Source organism: Falco rusticolus, chromosome 4 (genome assembly GCF_015220075.1).
Source record: "Falco rusticolus isolate bFalRus1 chromosome 4, bFalRus1.pri, whole genome shotgun sequence".
Classification (NCBI taxonomy): Eukaryota; Metazoa; Chordata; class Aves; order Falconiformes; family Falconidae; genus Falco; species Falco rusticolus.
This window is the reverse complement of record NC_051190.1, coordinates 66,949,762-66,971,838: the sequence shown is the minus strand read 5'-3', so window position 1 is coordinate 66,971,838 and position 22,077 is coordinate 66,949,762. Positions and strand designations below refer to the sequence as shown.

Genomic DNA, 22,077 nt, shown 5'->3' with positions numbered 1-22,077 from the left:
CTCATTAAAAATGTTTTAAAATACAAGTTATTTGGGTCCACTAACATTTTCATTACAAAGCTGTGATTTTTTTTTTCTCTCAAAAACTAGCATTTAATAGCAAAAATATACAAGTCTGGACAAAGAACAAGATACCCCCTAAGACTGAGATAAGAGTTTTAATAAGGAAAGAACATTAGTGAATGCATTTCTGTAAAAATTAAAATGAACGCTTCCCTTGCAGTGAAGCAGAAAACCCTGCATATTACTTCTATCACATTCACTTTCTCTCTGTAAAGTCCATTTGCCTTTCACTAATAGTGAAATAACTTAAGATCTGTGTTGTAAACTTTTTATTATTTACATGCATACTGGTGCATGCCAACAACCTGCATCATCATCTGCATCAAACATTCATTCACTCATCCAGCCCAACCACTTTTTTTTTTTTTTTTTTTTTTTTTTGAGAGCACTGGAAGGGAGCCAGAGAGAGAAAAATTAACAGTGATAACTCCCTTAGACATTTCCTACCTTTCTTTTACAGATATTTCTGATCTGTGTGAATTCACTTACTGCATACAGGCCTCATGATCCATAGCATGTAAATGTCAATGACCATGCTACAAACCTGAACTGAATTAACCTTAAAATAGAAAGATGTAATGGCAATGACAGTCCTTTAATTAATCTAAAAAAAAAAAAAAAGGTATTTCCATTCCTGACAGTTATTTTTAAAGATAAATAGGTAACTCATTTTTTTGGTATCTCAGGCTACATGCATACATAATTTGTCAGTATTTGCAAAACCGTCCACTGCAATAGCTATAATACCTACTGTATTTAAAGATGCTGAAAATCCACAGACTGGAAACCACATTCATTTAATAAGATGGAGGAACGAGCTTTAATTTTCTGAAATGCAAAGTTTTGGATAGGACTTGTAAGAGAAACGTCCAATAAGTAACAAATTTAGACAATATTTATATACATTTAGCTGATCACACAGAAAAAATAAAACTACTTTTAGACCAGATGACAAGAACAGAATTCTTTCTACACAGGAGAAACACATGTATAGTAAAGATGCAGTATATTCCTGTTTCCTAATCCCTTTCAAATTGTGAAATATATTTTGAAGTTCTCTATTTTCATGACTGTCCATCTAAAATCATATAATTAAAAAGCCTTAAACATACAGACAGAACTTAAAAAATGGGGGGTGTACTTCATCTCAAATGTTAAAAATGTGATGCTTCATTGTCTCTTGGCACAGAAAAAAATCCCAGCATATCTATCACTATATTTAATCCACTTTTCCTCATTTGCTAAATAGTAGTATCTAAATGTGGTGAACTAGGCAGTAAAACTGAACATAAACGCAGGAAAAAAACATGCCTGACAGGCTTAGCTAATCTACAGGGCACAGAAAATGTTTTAACTAGTCAGTAACAGCTACAAAAAAGCTATTTTCATCACTGAACTTGCATGCTTTCTGTAAATGGTCAAAAATAACAGACACCTGGGATCTTGTTTGTTACACTACCGTAAACATCAATAAATTGGAAAGAGCCAGGGTGTTTACAGGGGTTTTTCCCCTTCAAAAATCACTGACTATTTTATTTAGTAAAAATTCTGTGAGCATGTGTAAGCTGAAAGCATGCTTTGTGAACTTTGAAAAGAGATACTTTCAAAAATATATAAATCATCCAGAAACAAAAAAAGGAACTGTTAAGTATTAGGTGTAAGTGGAAAAATTATCACCCCAGTACCCTAATCTTCTTGTTCCTCCTTCCAGAACAAAACAATGGCACCTGCAATTCATTAACAAGTAGGAACACATGCACTGGTTTCAATTATTTCAGATAAACAACAAATCATTTTTTTCTCAGTGGGTATGATTCAGAAACCAAAAAGTTTGTGCACATCACCAGCTCCAGGGCAAGTCTACCAAGTAACTCATTATAGTGGTAGATGTAATCTAACCTGAAATGACTATTTTCAGTGCCAAGTCTTTAATGCACAGTTGTTTTGACAGCTGAGTATTATCTAACTTTAAGCTGCATAAATCATACCCATTTCAGTTTTTAAACGAAAGATGGCAGTTTTACTCAGGATATCTGTTTTTTCTCCTTACAGGCAGTGCTCAAACCAAGAAATTCTGACTGGGTAGTGTAACAGAAGAATAATCTTTGTCTCAAGTAGCAACTGCACAGTCTGACAAACTGTTCCATTCCTCTTCTCTTCCTCATACACATTTTTGACAAACTAAGAAATGTGTTTCTATTAACATTTCAAGAACATTTTTGTACTTTTATGCCAAATACTTTCATTTTCAGGCAACAACAGGCAGAAGAGCATTTAATTCTTCTAACACTTGTGTTGTAAAAAACCTATTTCCTACCAAGAACAGGAAACCACAGCTGCATTGCCTAATTTTTCAACATTCCACCCTACTGTATGTTGCCAGTATTTTATAGGAGGGCTTACAGGTTTTGAGAGGGAAAATACAGCCATGATTTAACAGTCTTCCACAGTGACAGGGAAGCTAAAGAAAGAACTGGTCAGGAATGTGAAAGTCGGTGGCAGCCTTACCTGTAGTAGATGGTGAATCTTAAGATCCTGAGAAAAGTAATCAAGACTAATAGCAAAACTGCAGTCCTGGACTTGAGGAAACATTTCTGTTAATTCAGAAAGCTAGCTGCTGTGACCCCTTTGAAAGGGCCGCCTTGAAACATAAGGGAGCTCTGGAAAACTGGTTGATATTCAGGGTCAACCTCTACAAAGTAAAAGAATGGTCCAGCATTTTGACATGCAGCAGGTGTTGGAAGAAGCCAACACAGATTAACACAGTACTCTGAGCTCCAAGACAAAAGAAGCATACACAAGGTAGAAAAAGCAGCAGCTCTAACAGGAAGAATACAGAACCATTGCCTGGGGGCACGTACATAGAATTAGCAAACCAAAGATCATTTGGAATTGCAACTAGCAAGGGAAGTGAAAGGCCAAGAAAAGTTTCCATAGATACACAAGAGCAAGCTGAGGGAATCGGACACTTCCGCCTATTCCGCACTTAGAAGGCTGTGCTCATGATTGGGTTCCTCACAGACATACTTAAAAGGAGTTCAGCTGTAGGAAGGAAAGCTAAGGTGGGAATCTCACTGCTGTCTTCACCTGCCTAAAACAGGAGAGTGTATGGAATATGATGGCAGACTGTCCTTCAGGCTACAAAAGAGGAGGAACAGGAGGATACAGACAAGTTGCCAAGTGGGAAATCAAGGTATTAGAAAAAAAAACCATTCACAGTTAAAGTGGTCAAACACTGGAAAAAGGTGTCCAGAGGCTGTGTAGTATCCCTCCATGGAGGTGATCCAGACTCAACCAAACAAGACCTTAGACAACCTCACCTAACTATGAAGGTAGCCCTGTATTAAGCTGGGTATTTGAGCAGATTACCTCCAATAGTCCTTTCCAAAATAATTTTTTGACGATTCCATAATAGGTACCCACAAGAGCATATTACTTTTGGTGCATCCTTTTTCAACTTACTAATTTTGCTTTCCAACATCTATGCTTTTTAAATAAATGATTTAATAACTTTGATATTACTGATTTCTAAAACCTCTTACTGCCTACCATAGTATCCTCACACCTTGTCCCTCTTCATCTCTGGGATTTCTGCTCTGTCTTTCAACCCTCTTTCTCCCTAAATCATCAATATAGAACATCAATAGGAATTAAAATAGGTAAATAAATTCAAGAATAAGTAATAGCAAAAATATGCACATCATGTCAGTAAGCATTAATAAATACACAGGAAGACAGAAGAAATTAAAATGCAGTACATACATAGTCACTTTACAAAGGACTGCCATAATTTAAAGATATTATGCACGCTTAATACTTACCTAAGAATTAAGACTATTGCCAATTCCAATAAAACCATCAGTGTTAATATATTTACATATAAATATATATGTATGTAATGTGTATGTAAATAATAAGAATCAAAGATGAAATTTAGTCCACAAAAAAGCTGACATGGAATACAAAACTATTTTGAAGTCATAAACTTATCTAAGTAGCCCGCCAAATCCAGTATCTAGAAGAAAGATCCTGAAAGACAGTTGCACAACCAGCATGTGTTCAGAGATTCCCCCATCAGTGGATACATGGCATGGAGGATACAAGAAATCCAAGAAACCTCAGAGAGTCAATCATTCTTTTTGCACACCACTGGTAAACAACATATTGGAGTGTTAATCAACATTTCAGCAGTACTTAATACTTGTTCAAGTCATGCAAGCAAGCCAGGGACATAAAAATTGCCCTTAAAACTCTAGTCAAGAGGCACTCTGACTAAACTTCAGTTTATGAACGTTGAAAGTGAGAAACCACTGCATTTAAAAACAAAGTGTCTGCAGTTCTATGAAATGTGCTATTACACCTGATGTGTGTTAAATTTGTTTACATGTTACTTTTTATAGCCAGTTTCAAACTGAGGCACCTAATCTTTCCTTAGATAAGTGAAATGAATTAATTACTATCAAATCCTAGACATATTTATGCATTTTGTCATAACAGTAATTTACATGTCTTCTCAAAGAGAGAACTTGTAGAACTGAATATAAAAATACAGTTGACTACATTGTCTGAAAGCTTAAAAGCTCACTAATTCAAATTATTCCTTAATTCTACAGCAACTTGTTAAAACCAAAATTACTTTCTCTGCACTACATACACTTCAGATTAGGTCCAGTTCTACCCTGCATCACAGCTACATGCATCACCTTGCCTCCCGTACATTCGAGACATCTAAATATGAAAGAGTTTTAAGTTAAACCGCCAGAAGATCAACATGCACACACACACAAGATCAACAGCATCAGCTTACATCCTGTAACATGCCTTCTACACAAAAAGCAGGAGGTAATTTGCACAGGATTCTGAAACCATGTACTTTTCATGGAAGAAAATTCATTGCTCATTGTTACTCAGGGTATTTTCCACTGCAAAGGTGAAATTTATAATGGAGAGCCAGGTCAGTTACATTCTAAGCACTTTACAAAGTAAATTTGAAACCGGTTACCTTTAATTACGATATAACCTGTAATTCCTCACTGTCTTCATCTAAGCAGGAACAAAATTAAAGAGAAAGGAAAGATGACCTGTACATCCTATTAGATGGAAAACAGGCTCCAATACAGTTGTACTCACTTTCAACTAAGTCAAAAGAAATTTGTTTTGAAAAAAGCTTTAACTAAAGCACTACCCTGCTGCACCTCATTGCACAGGAAGTCTAGGACACTTGCAATGTGTTCAATGCATTAGGCAAGCCCTCTTCATATGAGCTTTCCTACAAAATCTCAGGTACTTGGAGACCACATGCAGGCCGTGATAAAATGACAATTTAATTTCAAGATATCAGCAGTTATCGTCTTCTGTCTGTTAAGCTATAATCACTTGGTGCTTCATGGTGTTGGGGTTTTTTTCCCACATGACTACTGTATAAATACCTTATGCCAGCACCAGATTTCTGTGTGTTGAGTAATATCCCAGGTAAGAACCTCTGGGTTCAACAACAAAAAAACCAGGCATACCTGACAGCCATTTTCCCAATTATATGACAGAGTGTGAAATTAAGAACTGAGTAGCATACTGACCACATTCCCATTATAACTAAGCCATCAAATTCAAGATTTCCTGATACAAACTAAAAAGACATTTTCATTAAAATATATTTTTCCTATCCTTCAACAGCATAGCAGCAGAGTTAACAACATGCACACCAGCTGCTCTAACTTCTATTTATAAAGCACAGGCATTGGTATTGCAAAAGAATTACCCTAAGAAAAGGGCTCAAACTGTTAACATTTATTACCTACACAACATGTTCTTCCAAGTATAATCCCACTGAGCTTAAACACAGTTATGCATTCACAAGACTTCAGTCAGTCAAATACTGGGAAGGCTTCTGAGTATCTCAGTTGCAAGCACGATACCACAGCTAAACAAAACAATTACTTGCAGCCTGAGAATTTCACAAAGCAACCAATTAAATGCATGAGGTAATAAAACTAGGATTATGACAAAAAAAAAAAATTATCTGTAACGGGATAATAAACTAATGAGATTGCTCTTGACTGAAGTATCAAAATACAGGCTACTTCTTGAACCCATGGTGCACAGAACCTCCAGTACAGTACTGTACTGACACTGTCAGTAACAAAAAAAACCCCACACACACCAATGTCAATGTATCAGGACATTACCACTCCTCACACCCTAAAAAAACCCCTGCCACCACCATCTCGCATCTTTCTTGGCACTGTGAGAAAACAGCATAAAGGTCATGGAAAGCAAACTTCACTTGCATTCTTACAGGTGGCTCCCCCAGATTAAAGCTGAAGAGCAGCTGAGCGGTGGCACATAGGACCTTCCAGTGCCTTTGCAGAACAGAACACTTTAGTTCCCACACCTCTGAAGCCAACATTTTTCAGCAGTATGCAGTCACTTCTATTTAAAAAGAAAATAATACCTTGTGTTTACTGCTTTTATACACAAGCTGAAAATCAGAAGAAACACAGCATAATTGAACTACGTGGGAAAGAGAGAACTGAGTAATATCCTCTCAGTTTTTGTAAAATACGCAGCTACTGCAAAGAATTCAAAAGAAAAAAAAACCAACAACCTGGAGGCTCAACTAAGTAGTTCTACATTCAAGCAAGCTTAAAACGATTTGCCAATTATATGGTCAAAAGTAAGAAGCTACAGTCAAAATCTGCCTTTTTTATATCATAACCTATTTTCCAAATGTATTAAGAAAAAATAATCTTTAATGTGAACTTGCAGTCATTCAATCAAGATTCAGCAAATTCTAAACCCACACACTTGATTTGTCATCTATTTGGCTGCTAAATCTGACTGAAAGAGCGATGTGTTACCTTCTTATTATTTTTAAAAAGATTTCTCTTGGGATTGCACAGCAAAGGAATGAGTATGTAGCCTATCTTACACAGGAAGGAGAGATTTTTATCCTTAAAAACAGGAGGTTCGCCCACATGATCACCTGGGACAAACTTGGCTAGTGCAAGCAGGCTAGAAGGTTATAGGAGCCTGGGAATGTTTAACATCAAGAAAGTAATTACAGCCCAGCAAGATCAGAAGGAATTACACAGGAAATGTGAACAGTAACCCTTTCATGCCAAAAAAAATCATGAAAAAGCAAGCTCTTGGCTGCCAAACTATGAGGCTGTACAAACCAATTGCACAATGCAGGAATGGAAAAAACACTATATATTACTAGACTATAAATTCCCAATGATGTGATAAAGCTATACTTCCAAGAAAAGAACAAAACCTCTGGTCTTTCTTCTTGCCATGTATATGCAGTATAATTAAAGCCCAGAAGAAACACGAGAACATTTCAAACACCACGTAAGAATGGTCAGTTGTCTCTTCTGAATTTTTTCTTTTAGTTTTATGCTGACCAGTCAGTCTCCTCCCTAGAAGGTGGTCAAACATCTTGTTCTTATTTAGTCATGGGAAACTCCATTCCAAAATAAACAGTGCATTATCCAAGCAAGAATGCTAACTCTCTCAGTTATCTATTCCATAAAAATGAATCTCCCAAATTCTGAAATAAACCCTATAGTTCAACAGAATGGGCTCAAGCTACCCTATGTATTTGTTGGTGAAACAATTTTATTCTCTAGGGACACAAGGGAATTTGAGTAATTTAACTGTAGTTCAACCTGGCTACAAAGCCTTCAAGTACCATTTTGGAAAGCAAACAGTGATCATATGTGCATGCTCTTTACACAGACCTGGGAACTATTTTAATGAAGCAAGGGACTTTTTTTAAGCTCCCCACTAAGGCATATTGTAGTCCTTTATATACCTACCAACAGATAACGCTGTGAAGTATTAGCATGTAACCCTGATCAGACAAGATGTGAGCAATATAGCAACAAAACACGACTGGTTTTATTAATTTTTTTATTACAAGTATGATGGGTATATTCTCATTATCATAAACAAAACTAATAAGCTCCCCTAAAATGTGTATTAGAGTATATCTGATCTACCTAGAAAATGAGACAGAAAGATGCTTTTGTGATTAAAAAACTCAATAAATTATTTTCTTTTTTTAAACAACACACTTCTTTAGTTATTCTCAAAATTATGAACCAGAGCAGCAGCATCACGTACTATATTTGCAGTGCACCTCCATACCAGCACTTTAGCTTCTCTTCTTCCACCTTGTCACTCAGATGTTCCCTTCTATCTTCCTTTACTATCACACTTCCTTTTCTCATCTGTTCCGTTGGATTGTTTCCTTTTCCTTACCCTCACATCTAAGGTGGGCCTTTGCCATCACTAACACCACACATGCAACCAACTCCTGCATGACTGAAGCCTACCCAGCTACCTGCTCAGTGGAATCACTGAATAAATAAAATAGAGAAGAAGAAAAAAAAAGGAGAAAAAAAAAAAAGAGAGAGAATAAAATACAGAAGCAGCACATGAAAATTTCAAGCATGGGTATGCAAACAGGGCAGATACAGTACAGTAAAGAAGCAACAATCAAGAAGGCCAAAAAGTCATTGCTGACATTATGCCTACACAAGTAACTGTAACTCCCATTCTTCAGGAGATATAAATGAAATATGAAACTATTATATTTTCTATTATTTTACTGAGATGGAGGCTGAAAAGAGACAAGCACCAATGACCTCATTCTGGAGACAAAGGGAAAGTTCCATTTTCTCCTGCACTAAACTTAATCTCACTTCTAAGGGTGGGAGATTTGCAAAAACAAACTGAACTAACTCTCCCAGTCAATACACATTCTTCTGAGATTAAAGTCACTTCTAGATTTGTCTGTCTCCACAGCAATCAAATATTCAACAGTACAATACCCATACAAGATGTTGGCCAAAAGAACTGCAATAGTAGATGAGCCACTATATTTTCTATGGTTATAAACTCAACACAAATCTTTCTGCAGCATGTAACATCTGTTGATCAGACAGAAAAATACTTCTATATTGTTGCAAGATATTCTGTCTTCAATCAACTTGTACACGTAAAGCAAAAACACTCCCAGTGATACTGCTGTTGCTTTTTCAGTGAGTTATGACAGTTCCAATGTGCATAAAACCGTATCCTTTCTTTCAGCAAGACGAACTGACCATTCTGAGGTCTGTTAGAAGCCAGGAGCTAACTTCAAGGACTCTTACCATGCAAATGAATTGATGGCAACAGCACTGGGAAGTGTTTCCCTTACCTTCCAAGTGTAGGCAACGTGTCAGAAGCTGAGCATTCCTTTCATTACATAAATGTGTAACTGATACATCTGGGGGACCCTGAAGCAGCAGTGGCTTATGACAGCGTGCAACACTAATACAAGATTCCTTTGCAAATCAACAACATTTTCCACCTGTCCACATCTACTCTTTACAGAACATCTTCAGAATTTATATCTGAAAACCAGTAATGTACCACTAGTAATAATGTTTTTTAATGGAGAGATTAGTAGCATTCATCTTATTTCCAGGAAGAAATACAATTAACTTTAAAAACCTGAACATAAAGAATGTCATGTTCTCCGTCTGTGAACCCACTTTATAATGAAAAGGTGAATTACAAAGATACAAGCTTTGAAAATTATTATTTCTAAATAAAATTGTTTGTAATACAACTAGATTTCAACAGAAAATTAAAACTTCCTCTTTTGGGGGCATATACAGTCAGTCAACTTGTGTGTTAATATTCCCACCCAGTCTCTTCCTAACTGCAAGTATATACGTTAACCATTTTCTCCTTCCCAATATAAAGCAGGTCTCTAAATATAACTGCCAAAGACTGAATTATCAGGTAACTATACCATTCACAGACGAGCACCGGAGAGAGACTGCTAAAGGAAACCTGAAATTCTTCTTTGTAAATAACTTCCAAGAAAGCGTGCATGGTTATTCTGTGCTGACCAGTACTAACCTATACATTTTTATTAAATTTTAACTATTAATAAACACTTTGGAAATGGTCTTTCTAGTGTTTCATGTATGAAATGTTATAAACTGACAATTCAAGTAAACCATTTTCATTATTGAACTGCACACATTTTAAGATATAATTTCACTTACACAAAAAAAAGGCTTACACTGTCAAAGATTATTATTTCTTCCATCACCAGAGTCTCCCAGAGTTAAATAAGACCTGGGATACTCTGCCTGTCCTAATTCCCTGGTAAGACAGGGCAGCTGCAATAGCATATTGGTATAGTCCACCATTCAAACGATGATGATGATCTATTTTTTACTTTTTGTTTTCTAGGGGGAAGATGCTTTTCAAATTATTAGATACTGCCATCAAGACATTATTCTGTTTCCTTGGCTTGCATTTTTGATGGTCCAATTAAAGCCCATTACTTTACAACTTCGGTAATCAACATTTGATAGTTCTTGACTTTTTTGGGTTTTTTCTGAAATGAACAGCTTTCCTGAAACAGGAAGAGACATATGCAGAACAAATCAGTTCTATAGTCACAAGTTTCCATCGACTTATTTAGCAGTATTCTTACTCTAAGGAATCTTTCTGCTTCTCAAAAGCTGATCAGCTAAATCTTTCAAAAATATCTGCATTTCTGTAAGTGCAGTTTGATTTTAACAACAAACAAAAATTTGCTCTGCTTTAATGAAAACATGAAAATAAGCTTTTGTGTCTCAAAACTGAAAAAATATTCACATTCCAGTGAATATTAATATTATATACCAAGTGTCTGAAGATTTTTAGATCCAAAAACACCTTTAAAAGGTTTCAAAACTTTTACAGGGAATTGGACCAATTACACCTTAATAATATCCCAAACCAGCTCTCCTTGCAATACACAGCTACCTTCACAGCATGCTAGTACATAAATGCAGGTTTAAAACTTTCACGAAAACATGGAAACAATACCTAAAACTGGTATGATCCTTGCAGATCTTGATATAGCCTAAATGGAATGTACAGTTTCATGCTTCTTTTAAAGTGAAATCTTACCATGTGAAAGAAACCTTACAAATACTTATGATTAAATTACCTATAATAAAGTCTTTAAATACTGAGTCCATAATTTATCAGTTTTTCTAAATATTTTTTGCGTGGCCACAAAGCCTTTCAGACACCACAGTAAACAAAGGAATTTGAAAGCCAGGTGAAATATACCTGGAAGAAATTAAGTACAAGACAGATATAAATGATGCTATCAAACACACCAAACTCTGTTACAGTTTCAGCATCCCACCTTAAGAAAAAGAACATGCCCTAAACTGGTCAGAAGTGCAAAATCCCGCACTGGACTGGACTTACTCACTGTCTGAATAACTCTCACAGCAGCTGTTGATTAAACCTGGCTTCCTTTACATTTAGGAAATCAAAAAGGCTTCACTCAATCCTCTTGGAGCAGCTCTGACCACAATTATTTCCAGGCTTGTCGCTTTCAAGCCACTGAAATGAGCTACCTAACCAAGAAACTCATCATGCTACAGCTAACAGGCAAGCTAGTTTGTCATGTTTTATTTTAGCAGTGCATTTACATTGTTCCATCACAAAAAATACGGGAAGATTTATTCTCAAATCTGAACAGCATACTCCAGTCATGACTTTGTAAGCCCTGAGAACAGAGCACATACATTACATATCTTACAAATGTGATGCTTTTGACAACTTATCCCAGTACACTAGTTATGAAAAAAAATTTCAGGCTTTTCCCATGATATTCGGATTAAGTGCACAGTAAGATATATTCTATTTCAAATCCTGTCTCTCCAGAAAATGAGCTACTACAATCACCACTAGAATAGGAAGACCTAAAGCAGGAGGCAACATGGTTTTCTGAAACACTAACAGAAGATTAAGGAACATCGTCTCAAGGAAAAGCAGAACACTGTCCTCTCCTCCAGATTATTGCATAAATAACACTTTTTCATCACAGGAAAAAAAAACAAACCACCAAAACAAAGTATTAAGTACATCATCATACATATAAGACAACAGATAAACTGGCACAACTTTCACATATAGCAACCTGCAATCAAAACTACTACAAATTACATCACATTTATGTTTTTATAATCTAAAAACTACACAGTGGCAATATATATTCTTGAAGTGCAGGCAGATGATGAGTGAAAAAAAAAGATGTGAGAAAGATAAACACGTAATCATTCCACTAACTAAAAAATTACACAAGGTGTTTTCAGAAATGGCCCCTTTATCAAGGTAAAAATACTTCCAGCCTTAAAATATGAAAAGCAGCCACTAACTTTTGAAGCATTCTGCTCATTACAAAAGTGAAAAGAAATAAACCAAAGCAACAAACTTCTCCAGGATTGCACATACATCTGGCACCCACCTGCTTATGCAAAGACTGGCAACATGTAAAGGTGCCTTTTAAATGCGTATTTCTCAAATACCAACAATCCCTGAATAGCAAAGCTTACTTTTTAGCTGTTCCAACCCTAAATAATGTTTAAATGTTGACCATTATTTTAGGCTTATCATCCCTAACAAGAGTACTTCTCAGTTACTGAAGTTTTTCTGCCTTGACAGAGGAATTCCATTTTTAAGAATCATACAGAAAAAATGTTTCGGTATAAATTGTGGCTATTCTAAGCCAGGAAAATGTCCCACAGGTCACTAAGCTACCATCTTTCAGGCAAGTTCTCCATAATTAAGGAATCAATTATAATTTCACAGGCATATTTTACTTTATAAATAAACTCTGCTTCCACAATTTGATCTGTGGGAAAGAATGCCTGCGTCAATGCACCAGCCCTTGCAACATGGCAAGTTTTGAATTGAATGCCAACTCTAGATGTTATAATATGGATTCTAGCAGGGAAAAAAAAGGAGGAAGATTTCCCCCTCACCCGCCAAATTCCCATAAGCCTTCCGATTTTTTTTTATTCCTGCCACAGCACCTCCCTGACATCTGCTCTTTGCTGTTCTAGAGCCAAATACAACAAATTTAAGTCAATCTGTTGCTAAACACACCAAAAGTGAAAACTGCAGCCTCCATTAAACAGAGTAAAAAGGGCATTTCAGTGGGAATGAGCAAAAGCTGATTCTGTAGTCTTTTTCTGCTGAACACTGCTTTTGATGCTTTTATCACAGTTTTCAATTTGAGTTTGATAGAGACTGAAAGCAAACAGTTTCTAGGACTTGAACCATGCCAAGAGCAAAGACTGGCAGAGCGTCAAGCATGCTCATTTAATTAAGATACCCCCACTGCTATTTTTTATGACTTCTTACATACTTGCTGGAAGTTGGCTGGATGAAACAGAAGGCCACTGTTAGCTCATCTCACTCTCCCTAAATATTCCATCACTTTAGGTACAGAACAAACTTGTGTACTAACTTGGATTAAATTACTCAGGAACACCTACTTAATGCATGAGCCCAGGCAACAGAAAAATCAAAAGCTGAACAGAACAGTGGCAAGTCACAAAACCAACTGCCCTATATAATTTATTTCCAAGTTGATGAGGACCCTGACGTTACTCCTCAAAAATTCTTCCTCAATGTCTCCACTTACAATAAAACCCAAGTAAAACAGTAGATACTACCAAGAGCACTAAACGTACTACCTAGAGTGTATTTCAGGTAGATATAACCTAACACAGGGACTGAGAGCAAACAAATTAGCGATGCATTGTAACCATTTCTCCTGTAAACAAACTATGGCAAACTTTCTTCCTTTACTCCCACCATCAAGACACAGGTTTTAGATGAGCTTTATTAAAACTTACTGGAAAAGAAGAATCTTGTAATTGACAAAAAGATGAGAGATTAAATTATTTCAGGAAAAAAGGTAACCTGAGCCTATGTAAATATTCTTGCACTCTAAATTATCCAGTTTCTATTACAATTTTTCCCAATTAAAATTAGCCCTAGACAGCAGAGCTCGGTCTTACCAATTTATTAAGAAATATATCCTTTCTCAAGTTCCCTTTCTCAGTTTACCACCCTAATTTCACAGAATGCCCCCTTACTCTTACAGCATGAACCAACAGAACAAAAGCTCTTGAATTACTTTTCTCAAACCATTCATCATTCTGTGTACTTGTGTTATACTTCATCATATTCATTGTCTTTCAAAGGCTAAACAATCTAATATTTATTTTCCAATTTTTCTTTATACAAGCAAATTTCCATCCCTGCAGATCACTCTTTTAGCTTTTTTTCTTAATCTCCTCTACTCTACACCATCCCTTTTGAGGAGGCAATCTGCACCACATACACTGTGACAGCATGCTATATTGATACGCAAGATACTGACTTTTACTATAGCATTTTATTCCCCATGCTATTCTCCATCACACTTTGTTTACTCAGACTGCAAGTACAAACACAGGTATCAGAAGTTAAGAGAGCTCTCAGAAGTAAGACTCTGAGACACATAGCCCCCTAACTCTGAATATGTGACACTATGAACATGTGAAGACTTATCATTTTGGGCCAGGTAGTCTTTGTTTTCTATCCTTCCACATAATTTTCTCCTCATATCTCACCCACTACAGTCTGCAAATCTTCATCATATGCCCATCAAGGTACCTTCCCAGAAAAAAAATCACTGGTTTACATGAGAACATAAACACAGAATAAGCAAGTGTAACTGCCCTAAACTGCAGATCATGTGGACTTTTCACCTCTAGGCCTCCTATGAGGCACCAAGCATGCTTCAGTACAAGAACAAATTCGTAATGTAATACAGCAGACCTGCCCTTTGAAAAATTAAGACTTTAGCAGAAAATGCAACAAGTGTATATATGGAAGACAACATTCTACATTCCACTAACCCTACCAGAACTGCAGAAAATATATAATATCCCTGAATTAACTTACTGAAATACCATAAAACACAACAGATACCGTATTGACTCTTAAGGGGTACACATGCAGTCAAAACTAGACAAAGTTTCCGTGAAAAAGGTGCATTCTGAGATCTGAAATCACAGCTGCCTATTGTTATTTTTATCTGAAAGCTTAAAAACCAAGAGAATCAAAAGTCTAAGATTTTTTTTTCTTGATCATAAACAGTATTGTAAAGTTTGCTCAATACTACCATTTAAGGAAAAACACAATAGTGTGATTGACCCAACTCTCTGTGCTTAAAACACTCTGCTAAAAGAACAAACTATTTGTGAAAATAACAAAAAACAGCTGAAGGCATCTGGGTGGTCTCAGTTTCAGCCCTGTAATAACAGAACAATCCCTTCTTTCTAAATCTAATGATAATTTGTTTTCCTTCTTCAGTAAAGCCTAAAAATGTGTTGATGACAAAAGCAATAAAACCCACAGAACATGCATATTAATAATTTAGGACATTTTACTAGTAGACTTATAACTTCAAAGTGCTTGATTCACCATGCACAAAGTATGCCTATATACAGAACAGAACTATGCCAGTTTTAATAGAATGATCCTTTTTGATTCCCTAACAGTATTTTGGGGGTTCATGTATTTCTACCTTTAGGACAGTGCATACAATTAGTGGTGACTGATGTTGGACTGAATGCCTGCATTTAAACTTTATCGCCTTGCTTCCTAAAACCATGGATCCACCTTAATTCTTCACCACCTGTTCTGTTTTGAGTGAGCTGAGCAACATCAAGAATTGTCAAAAGCTTATGTCTTAGTGTATGTAGCACTACATCACTGAAACAGCAGCCTGATAGAAATCTGAGATTACAAGCACTCACAGAAAATTGACAGACTGTAACCTCACTTAGGGAGGCTAAAAACCCCATTAAAATTAAGATTTTTATCATTACTATTTAAAATCAATGAAATGCAGAAAACTGAAGTGTGCTCAAAACTAGACAAATAAGTAACAGGAACATGCCTATTTTCTATGGTTCATCCAAAAGAACCACAAACATATATATAAAAAGTGAAGTGGCGAAGACACATGTATACAACATACATCAGTCTAAGATGTGATTTGTCACCATGCGTCACTTTCAGAATGTCATCCCTAGAGAAAGGTCCTTAGAAGAGAAGAAAGAATCCCTTGAAATTGTCCCTTACAACAGATGAATAAAGCACCAAAAAAGTAAAACACCACCTTTTAAAGGTTTGTTTAGTTTGGTTTCTGCTTTTAGGTGGGGTAAAGCCATTAAATACTTCCTATAGACATTTCAGCCTTCAGTTACTGATGACACAGGGCTTCATGCAGAAGACACTGAAACATTGCTCTGACTGATTTGCCAGCCAAAATCAAAGTGCAAAAATTCTCCATGAAACTGTTAACTTAGAAGATACCAAAGCAATTTCAGTGGTAAGTCCTAGTAAGTCTGCCAGGAGTGGTTTCTCTCCCTCACAATCCCTATACGTATCAAATTTTCTCAGCTGCTTTTCCATCTCTTTTGCACCTGATTCTCCCAGGAAATACCCAAACAAGCCACAGGAATACCCAGCCTCCCTGCCTCTGCAGTGACTTGCTGTAACAGAGGTATTTCCGCAGGGCTGGGATAGTCCAGCTCTGAAGCTTATCTCAGCACAAGACGACTTCTTGGCATTAACCATGACATTTTTCCTAAACCAACAATCTTGGGCTCAGACTTCCTGAAAAGCAATAAAGGGCTAAGCCACAGAATGAAACAGCAGGACACATATACAGAAATTAATATCCTATAGCAGCCTCTAAAAAGTCCAACTTTAAAAAAATATATGTTAACTACACAGTACCGCATAATTTTACCCTTTACATGATCCCATGAAAAAAACCCTCATCATTCTGCAAAAAAATAAACCGCAAATAAAGTGACCGCAATGCATTACAATTCTGTAAGATGCATTGAGCTACGTATCCTCCCTTTCCATGTTTGCAGTGGAAAGTAGACTGACAGTTCCATACTAAGCCGGTTCTGGTATCAGGACACCAGCTAGTGTCCCTTCAGGCAAGACTTTCAGTACTGTAAGTCTTTCAAAAAGATGCAAGAAAGAACCAACGATAAAAAGAATAGTTCACTGTTTAGGTGGGGAAATAGTTCTTTCCTAAAATGGTAACACACTGAAGTGACAAACCAAAGATAGTCTCTCCTTAATTTATACACTTTCACATCCCTATTTAATACACAGTACAGTTCTACCACAGTTAGGTTTATGGTGTTTTGATTACATTTTTTATATTAATTAGGAAGAATTATCAGATTAAGATGTATTGCTCCACAAACCATGATAACATTTCCTACGTTTAATTACGCTATAAATATCCATGAAATCAGGTCCTTGAAAAAAAAAGCTTGAATATTACTTACACTAGATTTAATCAGCTTATTAAGGACAAAACATTACCTGCAAATATAGTACTACAATAAGTCAAAGACACACTTAATTAGCAAATATCACGCGAAGAACAGGATGGTTTCTACCCAGTTGTTCTGTGTGTTTTCATGAAAGGTGACAAAAACAATAGTAACACTGAACAAATACAATGACGACAGCATTCTCCAAATGCCATTTTAAACTGACGTTTGACAAAAAACCTCTTTGTTATACCAGCAAGAGAAAACATAAAAAATCATCACAATTTTTTATTTACAAAATTAAAAAATCATTACAGATCCATGCTATACATACTATTTTTAATCATTACATTCTGAAGAAGTTTTTCATCCAACTTTGATAAAAACAACATGCAAATACACTTCATGAGAAAGTGCTGAACTATTCTTCAAGCATCACTGTTCTCTTATTTGCCACTGTTAGTCTTGTAAAAATATATACTCCTGTTTTCAATTTTGTTTAAAAAAATCTTTTAAAGTAAAAACACGTTGTGGATCTCTGTAAGTGAATTATAATGATAACATGAAGCATTAAGTCTAAGCAAATAAGGACAGCATTTTAACTTGACTGGAGGTGAGGATGCACATAGAAAAATCTCTTACTGCTGCTGAACCACTAATATCTTTTATTGAAATCCTGAAAACAACTTGTTTCATTGGAGTACACTCCCACTGGAGTGCATCCCTCAATGACGTTAAAGAACTTCAAACAAACAAAGCAACCAACAAACAGCAACTCAAATGTAAAAAGGGAGGTACATAGATGGTGACTGAATCTTTTTCTTCTTTGATCACATTTAACCAGAACACTGAAAAGATTCTGAAACACTTCATGGGAATTTCTCAGTCCAGTTTTACAAAAGAAAAAGCATACAAACATTAAAGAAAGGAAACACTGTAAAATTTCCATTAAAGGATGCTAAACTAAAATGCAACAGCTACCTAAGGCTGTCTGCATCTACTCATGTAACCTTGTGTTAAACATGTAGCAGCTTACCACAACTGAAAGCAGGTCAACTACCTTTATCTGTCTCCCCAAAAAAACCCTAGCTTACCATATGTAATTTCTCTGTGTTCAGACAGACATAGAATCAAAAATTAAAATATACTGCAAGGATATGAACTATATTCTTTCAACATACGCACCTTATACATCCTGCTGCTGCTATGGCCAATAAAATATTTCATCCATCTTAATTCCTAGTTCAAGGAAAACAAAAAACAGAAAGTTCCAATACCTCAGGAAACATATTTAGCAAAGGACAGAAAATCATATTAAACACAAAACAGGCATACATTTTAGAAAGTGATAAATAAATAATAAACCTACTAAAACATGTTTAGCCTTAGTACAACAGCACATCCTCTGAGGCTTACCATACATTAACAGATTAGTTATTGTATGATAATTACAAAATACTGTAATTACCATAAAATATATATGATATTTGAATAAATATTGCTAAAATAACTGATAAAATCCACACATTCTTGATTTTACCATGTACTTTTAAAACTCTCAAAGTTTCTATAATTGCAACTGCAGTAATAGTTCTCAGCCAACTTCAGATCATAGTTGTACTTTCACCATTTGATCATTTCACTTTGACCTGACAACATCCACCTCTTTAGGTACAAATAAATACATGAAACCATCACCAGTTTCATACAGACATTTAAAACATTAAAGCACTTCCACAAATAACATATTACCTCTGCACATAAAAGACCTCGAAACACCCCAAGCCACAAATGAGGAACACTCCTTCCATCTAATGCAGCATAATCATTGAATCTGTGTATCAAAAACATGTACGTATAACAGTCACTATATATATATATAAATTTTCATGTAAGAAAATCAGAAATACCTCATCATATGCTGTTACTGTCATTGCTAGTCCTGATATTGTCACAAATGAGATCAGAGAATCATACAAAGGAAACTAGTATCCCCTTCATAAATGCTTTGATAAACATTTTAATTACAAAATTTCAGTTACCCCACAATCTATTACTTTTAACAGCCTGCTCAAAAGTTAAAAACATTTGAACCATACCACAGTGCTAGTTTTCTTCTGGTCCTCCAGTTATCAACACCCAAGAATATTTTTTAATTAAACACTAAGAACATTACATCATGTCACAAAAAAAAATTAAACATACACCTTAACTGTTGTAAGCTTTTTTCTTCATTTTCCTTTCTCATTTTTTATGAACATCAAGTCTGAAAAAATCCAATTATTCTAGCTACTGAAGCAGAAAAAAAATATACACTCAACCCTGAAATACATATTTTGCTTTGCATAAAAAGAACTTCAAAAAAGAAATTAACTTAACTAGTGCTGAAAATAACTAGCTACAATAAGGTTGGAGGGGCAGGGGGGAAGCAGCTCAGTATTTTGGTTGCTGCATGCCCTGTGAGAAAACAAAAAGCCTCACACAGAAACTACTGTGATTCAAGGGAGTTGTGGGTTTACTTTACGTTATCTTCCTCTTTCCTTTTTATTATGGAATGATAATATGAAAGGCCATTTTTAATGGCGTATTACAGGTTCAAATATGCAAATTCAAGACTATAATTTCTAAACTAAGTCTGCTAACCTACACAGCATTTAAGGGCTAGACTGTGAACTGAGACTACAACACACACATTAAAAAGCTTCAACGAGATATAGTTAACGGGGAAAAAAAGAAACTTGAGCACAAGGCAGTGTAAATTGAAGAGCAAAAGACTGGCAATGAAAGGTAAGATGTATCGTGTATCACATCAATTTTAATTCAGGCACAGAACTAGGCAAGTCATTTAACAGAGCATGACTTTCGGACAAAATAAACAAGCCAATCCCTCCCATTGTTTCAAATCTGCCACACTGGCGACTTTACCAGTCTTTCCAAAACTCTCTTAAGCTGCTTTCAAACACTTCCCTCCACATCGTGCCAATACCAGCCACGTCAGATCACTTAAAACTTGTGATATGCTGTTACATTACTACCAATATAAGACGTTCTAGCGGGTTCATAAACTGGCAGGCCCCAGCACCAGCTATGCACAAACACTGCACCCGTTTGCTGCAGCCTGAGAGCAAATGAGAACCCCTTCGGCTCCCAGGTTCCTGCCCAAATCTAAGGAGGACGGCACAACGTATTTGCACTTTTATGAAAGCAGCACGAAGGTTTATGAAACCGCGCTAAGGTCTAAGGGTCAGGAGCTCAGCGCGTAGCTCTGCCTGCCGCTGGCGGGTGATGTCACACCAGCCAACCGCTCCCACAGCTCTGCGCCACAAAACCTGAGGGCATCGGCCGCCACCCCTCATCTTACGGCCACGGGGGGGGAAGGGGAAGTGTAGTGAACTGTAGAAGTAACTTTCACGATTTGCAGAAGCCAGTGATACACACCCTTTCTGCAGATCTTTATTACACAGCACATCCGCTAACTGCCGCCGTTAACTCCCTGTCGCTGCTTCCGTGCGGGCGGGGGCCAGACGCCGCCTACCACAGCTGCCCCCGGCGCCCGCCCGGCGCCGCGCTCACACCGGGCCCGGCAGCCGCCTCCGCGGCCGCCCCGCACCGAGCGCCCCCGCAACCCCGCACCGCCGCCCCGGCCTCCGGCGGCGGGAGACACGCGGGCCCCCCACGCACCTCGGCGGCCCGCGGACCCCGCCGCAGGAGAAGGCCTTCCCCCCCGCCGGCCGGAGGCGCGGCTGCACCGCGGGCGCGGAATCCGCTGCCCCGTGACCGGGCGAGCCGCGGGCCCCGGGGGCGCGGAGGCCCAGCGGCAGGGCGCGGCGAGGGACCCCTCGGGCTCGCCAGGAGCCGGGCCGGGGCAGTCGCCCACCTCCGCACTGGGCTGCCGCCGGGAGCCACTGCCCCGCCGCCACCGCTTCCCGCCCGCCAGGGGAGCGACCTCCCCAGCCCCGCGCCGCCGCGGCCCGGCAGGAGGGAGCGGGTGCAGCGCGCCCCACGCCGTCCCCGCCGCCGCCCGCCCCAGGCCGCAACCCCCGCCGCCACGAGGGGAAGGGAACTTACAAACGCGCCCCTCTGCGTGCCTGCGTCACGCCTCCGCCACGTCACGGCGACGGCGCGGTGTGGCGTCACAGCCCGCGGGCAGGCCGTGTGCGTGTGGGCGGCCGGCGCTGCAGCGCCCGCCCGCGGCGCAGGCGCAGTGCGGGGCCGGGCAGGGGGTGTTGGCGGGAAAGCAGCGGCGGCGGCCGGGATGCTGGGGGCGGCGGGCTCCGTCGGGCCGTAGCCCCGCAGCCCCTGGGGCACAGCGCTGCAGGGCGGGCTCCCCAGGCACCACTGTGCTTCAAGCGAGGCCTTCCCTTCCCGACCAGCCCTCGGTGTGGGGGGAACAGGGCTCCCAGCTAGCCCCAAACCAGATGGTCATCATGCTGCACGTTAGGGGTGGTGGGATTGGGGATTTTGGGGAGGCAGACTAGAAAAATGAGTCTCTGGAAAGTACAGGAGTTCTTCTGGGAAATGGGTGTGAGGGACCTGCAGGCACTGGGTCAGAGGGGAGGACAGCTGGCTGAACACGAGCCAGCAGTATGCCCAGGTGGCCAAGGCGGTGAAACAGCGTGGCCAGCAGGACAAGGGCAGCGATCGTCCCCCTGCACTGGGCACTGGTGAGGCCGCACCTCCATACTGTGTTCAGTTCTGGGCCCCTCACTGCAGGAGGGGCGCAGAGGGGCTGGAGCGTGTCCAGAGATGGGCAACGGAGCTGGTGAAGGGTCTGGGGCACAAGTCTGATGAGGAGCAGCTGAGG

At 38.5% G+C, this 22,077-nt stretch overlaps 1 protein-coding gene across 8 annotated transcripts in view; it reads right to left on the bottom strand.

Moving 5' to 3' along the window:
• ZNF438 (zinc finger protein 438) overlaps positions 1 to 21,449 on the bottom strand; it is a 57,776-nt gene extending 36,327 nt beyond the window's left edge. For 5 of the 8 annotated variants that reach the window (XM_037382973.1, XM_037382982.1, XM_037382980.1 and 2 more), the window contains exons 1-3: positions 21,342 to 21,449; positions 19,026 to 19,107; positions 18,459 to 18,512 (exon numbers count right to left, since the gene is read on the bottom strand). The gene's annotated coding sequence lies outside the window, so the exon portion shown is untranslated. Of the gene's footprint in view, positions 1 to 814; positions 892 to 18,458; positions 18,513 to 19,025; positions 19,108 to 20,711; positions 20,912 to 21,341 lie in introns of those variants that run through there. The other 3 variants (XM_037382974.1, XM_037382975.1, XM_037382977.1) reach the window with 3 other exon arrangements.
• Between the last annotated feature and the right edge of the window lie 628 nt (positions 21,450 to 22,077).